This window comes from Cyprinus carpio, chromosome A5 (assembly GCF_018340385.1).
Source record: "Cyprinus carpio isolate SPL01 chromosome A5, ASM1834038v1, whole genome shotgun sequence".
In the NCBI taxonomy this organism is placed as follows: domain Eukaryota; kingdom Metazoa; phylum Chordata; class Actinopteri; order Cypriniformes; family Cyprinidae; genus Cyprinus; species Cyprinus carpio.
Genome location: NC_056576.1, coordinates 4,191,446 through 4,200,322, shown reverse-complemented (window position 1 = coordinate 4,200,322; position 8,877 = coordinate 4,191,446).

Sequence of the window (8,877 nt, the reverse complement as noted above, 5' to 3'; positions counted from 1 at the left end):
ATTATTAATAATGAAATAATGAAATAATCTATCTATCTATCTATCTATCTATCTATCTATCTATATATGAGTAAATAATTTAATTAATATAAAAATATAAAATAAAAAACAATATTTTTTAAATCATAGATTGTCTTAAATTGTATTATTATATTTTTATAACTAATTTTATTATTGTAACTATAAGAGTGTGTGTAAATATTATAAAATGAATTATAAAAACATAAAAATTATATAATTATAAAATTATAAAAAATATAATAAATAACAATATACAATTAACTAATATACAATAAACAAACTATATATATATAATATATATATAGTATATATATAAGAATGTTTCATTAGATTATTTTGTTTTATATATATATCTATATATATATATATATATAGAGATATATATAGATATATATAGATATATATATATAGATATATTTTTTTTAACAAAATATTCTAATAAAACATTCTAATAAAAATATATACACATTTTTAACTAAACTAAATGACATTTTATTATTGCATTAAACTGACAATCCTAACAATACTGAGATTTGTCTCAGATTTTGAACAAAGGGCGAGTGAATGGTGACACAACCAATATAAACCAAATGAAAAACACCATAAACAAACGCAGTCACTGACTTTTCACCCACAGAAGATTGCTTCTTTGTCCTGGTCATTGTTTCAGAATCCTGAACATCCATTTTAAACCAAAGGTGAGCCACCATAAAGAGAGGCAACTTCCCTCCAATTTCCTAATAAAGCGCGTCTCTCAGGGGGTTACAGATGTTGAATTTGCCCTCTGCAGTCCAGAACACCCGTCCGAAGCCCTTTTGCTTTATCAGAAGCTCACAGGCCTCGGTTCAGTCTTAAGGAGTCTCTTCCTTCCCCCACAGCCTATGACCAAACCGCCTGATCACAACTAAAACTAAAACTCATATTCAACCCTAAACAAAAACAAATATCATTGCACATTTATAGATCCGATAAAAAACATAAAAACAAAAATCCACACCCAATCACACTAATTTTATATGAATTACATAAATGGAGAAATATCCATTAAAAAAAACTTAAAAACATCATTACAAATATATTATTTGTGTTAAAGTAACAGAAAACACATATTGCCATACTGTATAACTTTTTGATTATTGTATTTTTTAGATAGATAGATAGACAGACAAACAGATAGAGACCACAGACAGATAGGACGGCAGACAAAGGACAGACGCAAGAAGATAGATAGCTCGCTAGATAGATAGATAGATAGACGATAGTCCTATAGGACGTAGATATATAGACAGACAAGACAGACGATTTACATACCGACCAGACTGACCGAAGACAGAAGAGACAACAGTAGATCGATCGATAGATTAACATAGATAACGGACGGACGGACGGATGGACAGGACAGGACAGACACTGACGGACAGGACAGACAGACAGACAGACAGACAGACGACAACAGATAGATAGATAGATAGAAGATAGATAATGATAGATGATAGATAGATAGATACATAGTAGATCGATAGATAGATAGATACTAGATAGACGGATGGACAGACAGACAGACAGACAGACAGTACGGCACGACCGACAGACGATAGATAATTACAATGATAGATAGATAGATAGATGCCTGGATAGACGGATGATTTGATAGACGAGTATAGATAGATAGACAGACAGACAGACAGTATAGACAGACAGATAGACGTATGGATAGCAGCCTAGAACAGAACAGACAACCACAGACCGACAGAACAGACGGATGGACAGACAGACAGATGGACAGACAGACCGAGGGGGCAACAGACATAGTAGGAATACGATAGATAGAGGATAGATAATAGATGAATAAGATAGATAGATAGACTTACGTATGGACCAGACTACCGACACACGACAATAGATAACAGATAGACAGATGATAGATAGATAGATAGATGAATCGATGATAGTAATAGATATTCACATAGATAGATAGATAGAATAGATGATAGATAAATAGACTATGGAAACAGATAACAGACCCGCCATAGATAGATCAGATAGATATGATAGATAGATAGATAGGAGATATAGACATTAGTAGATAGAATATGATGATAGACGGATGGACAGCCCAGACAGACAGAACAGATAGATAGATAGATAGATAGACATATAAGATAGACAGACGGCAGCTTTACAAACACGGACGGACAACAGACAGAGGAAGACAGTGATAGATATCTAATAGATAGATAGATCGATAGATTCCTATAATGGTGGGGGAGTGAAGATAGATAATAGACGGCCAGAAACAGACGACAGCGGACTTCGGACGACCCCCAACAGACAGACCAGACAGACAACAAAGACAGACAGACAGACAACAGACAGACAGACAGATAGATAGATAATAGATAAGATGATTCATAGATAGATAGCTAATAGATAGCTTATAGATAGATAATAGCGGATGGACAGCCACTCTGAACAAACCCAGACATAGATGTAGATAGAAGATAGATAGATAGATAGATAGAAGACAACAGAGCAGACTCGCTTTCAAAACAGACTGGACGACTGCTGAGATAGATGTCCAAATGATATATAATAGATAATGATAGAATGACGGATGTGACAGACAGACAGACGAATTCAGACGATAGATAGATGAAAGTCAATTTTGCATTTCCTTTGGAAATCAGGGTCCCAGAGTCTGGAGGAAGAGAGGAGAGGCACACAATCCACATTGCTCCAAGGTCAACGCAGCCATATAACAGGAAATTTTAGAGCACTTCATGCTTCCTGCTGCTGACCAACTTTATGGAGATGCAGATTTCATTTTCCAACAGGACTTGGCACCTGCAGACCAGTACCTGGTCGACCCCGTACCTGGTTTAAGGATCATGGTATCGCCCTGTTCTTAATTGGCCAGCAAAACATGCTGGTGACCTTAACCCCATAGAAATCTATGGGGTATTGGGGAAAAGGAAGATGCTGTGATATGCCAAGACCCAAGAAGGCAGAAAAGCTGAAGGCCACTATCAGAGCAACCTGGGCTACTCATAACACCTGAGCACAGTGCCACAGACTGATCGACTCCATGCCACGCCGCATTCTGCAGTAATTCAGGCAAAAAGGAGCCCCAACTACAGTATTGAGGTGCTGTACATGCTCATACTTTTCATGTTCATAGGCACTTTTCAGTTGGCCAAGATTTCTAAAAATTCCTTTCTTTGTATTGGTCTTAAGTAATATTCCCATTTTCTGAGATACTGAATTTGGGATTTTTCTCGTAGTTAATGTCGGTTATAATCATCAAAATCAAAGGAAATAACATTTGAAATACATCAGTCTGTGTGTACTGAATGAATATATATAAATTTTCCACTTTTTGAATTGAATTAATGGAAATAAATCAACTTTTTGATGATATTCTAATTATATGACCAGCACCTGTAGATAGTCAGACAGACAGACAGACAGACAGACAGACAGACAGACAGATAGATGGATCGATCGATGGAACGATAGATAGATAGATAGATAGATAGATAGATAGATAGATAGATAGATAGATTACGATGATAGCATAGATAAGATAGATAGTAGATAGATATATGATAGATAGATAGAATAGATGAACTCCTCTCTGAAGGAAGAAATGCATGAAATAACACTAGACCTTCCTTTTTTGCTGATTTATGCTGCCAAAGTTTGTTTTCTACCCTTCATGTGCCCTTTTTTGCATTCTCATCAGCATCAGAGACCAAACCACAACACACAAACAAACACACACACACACACACACACACACACAGTGACACACAGCTACAAACATCCCGCCAGCCCCAGGGGACACGAGGAGACGGCTGGTCCCTCCAATAACAATAGACAACGTCCTCGGGAATGCTGAGTCATACGGCAATGAGAGAGCACTACAGTGGGAGGAATCCGCTAAACAAACACGCGCGTGTAGACCTGATCCGTATGAATGAGAGGTCAGAGGACATTCTGTCACTCTGTGTACTTCATGACGGTCTGAATCGCTATCAGTGGAGTTCGAAACAAATCTCCTGTTTTCTCTGTGGCCACGCTGTGAACCCCGATCGCTCTCGGCAGACATGTGCCCTTTGTTCAGACCTGATTAACATCGAGCCCACCGAACCAATCTGCACATCTGATAGCCTTCATAATCAGCCATAGGCACAATCGCTGTTCTTTGGTGACAATTACAGCGGAAATTAGCCTGGAAAAGTTGACTGTGATAGGATGTGATAGTAAACAATGCGTTCTCCTGCAAGTCCACGAAGGTTGAACTAAACATTAAACTTAAAACCAGATACTTATTTCTAAAAAGAATATGAGTGGCACTTGTGGGTTTTTCAGGTATTCTGTGTTTGCTGCTATATATATATATATATATATATATATATATATATATCTATATAGATATATATATATATATATATATATAGGAGCTATTATAAAAGATGAAAAGACAGTGTTACAGTAAAACTATTAAAAACACCTTCTTTAAATAAAACTGAAATAAAATAAAATAAATATTATATGAAAAACCCTTTAAAAATACTAAATTTAGAAAATATTGATTTGGCAATTAACTACAATATAATACGTTTTAAGTCTTAAAATAACTACAACTGAACTAAATGAATTAACAATAAACAAAAATAAAAATAAAAAACTAAAAATATAAAAATTAAAGCTAATTCAGAACATCAATAAATAACATAAGTTATATTAAAATAACACTAAAATACTGAAATTAGGTGAATACACTAAAAAAAGTGTAGTTTTTTAAAAACAATTTACATTCAGAAAGTACTAATACATTCAGAAATAATTGCAAAGAAACAAGTAACACATTGAATTAAACATGAAATGTGGAAAAAGTAGAAAAAGAAAGTAGAGAAATTGAAGTAGAAAAATTGAAATAATATGTCCTTTCTTTTTTTCACTTTTATTTACTTTCTTCTTTTTTTCATTTGAAAAAATAATTTTTACTGTGTAGTGAATTATTTCACTACTTTAGTTTAAGTTGATTTTTACCCCCCAAAAAATGATGTAATATTCAAAAAAAATATTATTGAATTTGAAGATAAAAAAAATTGTAAAATATTAAACTGAATATTCTAAAAACTTTTCACTCTATACAAAATATTTCAAAGCTAAAAGTTTTCTTGGTAGAAAAAAAGTTTAATTTCGATGAACAGGTTTTTAATATCACTTTTCTGTGCTTTTAGTTTTTCATAAAACTCTATAATTAACAAAAAACAATAGCCAGTTGCATAAAACCTTTTAGTTTAAGAAAAAAACAGTGATAATATGTTCATAATTACAACTAAAAGTTGACTTAGATATTACCAATGGATTTAATAAAACCAATTTAACTGATTAACAAATTAAAAAAAACAAAATTAAAACAAAAAAATTTCAAAAAAACAACAAAAAAAAAGATGTTTAAAAACGTTAAAATAAACATTATGTTGACAAGCTCATGTACGTGAACTTCAGACCTTTTATTAATAATCAAGATCTAAAAAATAAACTGAATAATCTGATCTTGAGCAGAGAAAATCTGTTAGAAACAGTCCCAAAGTTTCTTAGAACAGACTGAACACCATCAATTCAATTCACCACAGTAAATATACAGTATAGAGCTATTTATTGTTCTGTTTCTATTGTTCTGAGAGCATCGAGGTGAAATATCCTGTAAATGTACGTTATTGACATTACATTGTTCTTTGTATGTGCTGTTCCATACCGTCCCTGGTAAAGGTCAGAGGTCAATCTCCAAATTATAGCGCCTCATCACAACATCTCTGGAGTGAATGCAGTGTTTGGTCTGCTCTAAATTTTTGTCCCCTCACACTTTACACAAAACACACATGTCCAAACAAACACACAGACTTATGTATATACCCTCTAGAAGAGTGTGTATTATGTCCTCCTATTACTTCTATTATGGGAAAAACATGGACAGAATTACGGAATCCATTCATAAAAACAGAATTTACTGTATCATGTGGAATGTACAAGAAGTCAAAAAATTCATGAATAAAAAATAAATAAGTATGTCAACCAACTAAACAAAAATAAAAAATATAATTAATAAATATAAATAAAAGATAAATTAAATTGTGACTGTTTTAAGTCTTCATTTGATAAAATAAATAATTTGATTATATATCCCAAAAAAAGAAAAAAAGGGAAAAATAGTCATTTCTGAAAAAAAAACGTATAATATAATTAGCAGATTATTAACGTTAAAATAAAATAAATATTAACTGAGATAAAAAATATATAATATAAATATATACATATTATTTATTTTAATTCAGCAAGTTCACAAGGCAACATTTCTCATTTGTAGTTTAACTTAATGTACTAAAACCAAAAATTAAATATAAACAGAAAATATAAAAAATAAAAAGTAATCCAAACTATTAATAAAAATATATAATATTAGTTATTGATTCTAAACTATTCAAAATATCAAAAAATTAATTATTTAAAAAAACATTTTTTTAAAATGTAATAAATTATTTAATTGCTAAAGTTTTATGAATTCAAATGATTAAACAGGATCAATAAAAATGTAATTAAACCATTAAAATGAAATCCAGAAAAAAAGGAATTTGGGAAAAAAATAAAAAGGAATTTGGCAGGAAAAGGAACATGTAAAGACAGATCAATCATTTCAAACTGTCTTAGCTGGAGGGTCACTTTTATTTACAAATATTTATTGGTGGGGAAATTTTTGCTAAGACATAAATGTATACATTTCAAGAGATTTTTGAGAAATATGATGTGCAAAACTCTCTGGTTTAATGCGTTTGCCAGATAGTTGCTTACTAGACCAAGTCAAAAGAGCGCCAAGTCTCTAGTGGCAGAAGTCAGCGACTGCATCAGCAATCACTAAAACTGAGTGACAGAGCTGAAATCTGACTCAGTTCATCAGAAATATCTGAATCTTAGTCCAAACCTCCAAAAAAGCAGAATATGATCATCTACATCAGCCTACTGTGGTCCTCCACTGCTGCTGCGATGCAACCCAAATCTGTTCTGATGCATCTATAATCACGTATAGTTTGGAAAGGAAACTTGCTCAAATCATTGTTGTCGAGGTCTCAACAGTAGAAAAATGTACTAACCAAATATCCACCAAGATTCACGATGCCCCCTCCCCCCCCTGTGGAGTAACTTTTTTATCTCATGATATGATCATATATAGATATATAAATATATATATAGAGTATATATAGATATATATATTATATTCCTCGTTTTAGACTGGAAAAAACAGGTTGTTATTAACAGTAAAAAACTAGTACGATTTCACAATTTGCAATAATTAATTTTCACACAGCAAAAACTAATCGAGCCTAAGCCTACATTATGTGTAAGTAAAAATTTGCTCAAGGGAATAACTGAGAGGACTTGTGAACAGTCAGCGATTAAACTAAGGAATTAGAATAAGTAAGAAAAATAGAAATCACCCGGACAAATAATATACTTAGAAAGAAATATAGAAGTGAATTATAGAGTGCTTTTTTTTCAGTTATGTTAGGTACATAAACAAACAAAACCCTTAAAACATAACATAAAACAAACTAAAGCATAACATAAACAAGCTTAAAATTTTAAAACATAAAACATTACAAAAAAACTTTAAAATAACTAACAAATACATAAGATAACTTAACATCAAAATAATAAAACATAAAAGCATAAAAACTAACATAAAATTAAAAATTAAAAAATTAACATAAAACATGATAAAACATTAAATATAACAAAACATAAAATAACAGTTTTTTAAATATAACAACTAAATAACAAAAACGTAAAATATAACTTTAAAATTAACATAATACATCATAAAACAACTTAAAATTAATAACAAAACATGAAAAAAACAACTTAAAATATCAAAACATAAAAACATAACAAAAATCTTAAAACATAAACAACTTAACATAAAACAATTTAAAGCATAACATAACAAGCTAAAAAAAGTAATAAACCTGAACATAAGAAGCAATTTAAAACATAAAACATAACAGAAACATAAAATATAACATCCGAACCATTAAATATTAAAAGCATACAAACCATGAATTTAAATTTGTACATAAAACAACATGATTTTAAAACATCCTTAAATATAACAACACATTAAACTTATTTTTTAAATCTTCAACTTCAAACTAATAACAAAAACATAACTTAAAAATTAACATAAGACATAAAACAACTTCAAACTAATAACACAAACATGAAAAACAACTTAAAATAACAAAACATAAAAACATAACATAAAAATCTTAAAACAAACAACTTCATAACAAAACAAACAAAATATAAAATAAAAACAAAAAACATAACTTAAAAATTAACATAATACATCATAAAACAACTTAAAATAACAAAACAAAAACATAACATAAAAATCTTAAAACATAACAAACAACTTCATAACAAAACAAACAAAATATAAAATAAAAACAAAAAACATAACTTAAAAGTTAACATAAAACAATGCAATTTAAAACATAAAACAACTTGAAAATAATAAAATAAAACAACTTAAAAATAACAAAACTACATACAACAACTGAAAACATAAGATGACTTAAAATACAACAAAGAAACTGAAAACATCAAGCATTAATTAAAAACATAACAAAACATAGCATTACGTCATGTAATATAACATGAAGGTCTCCCAGTGAAAAGCTCCCAGCTTGCCGCTCTTCCTCTAACCTACTGACCTCTACCATACGTCTATCGCTCACTTTCACAAACCACGCTTCTCTCGCCAGATCAACAGCAGGAAGAGGAAGTAGG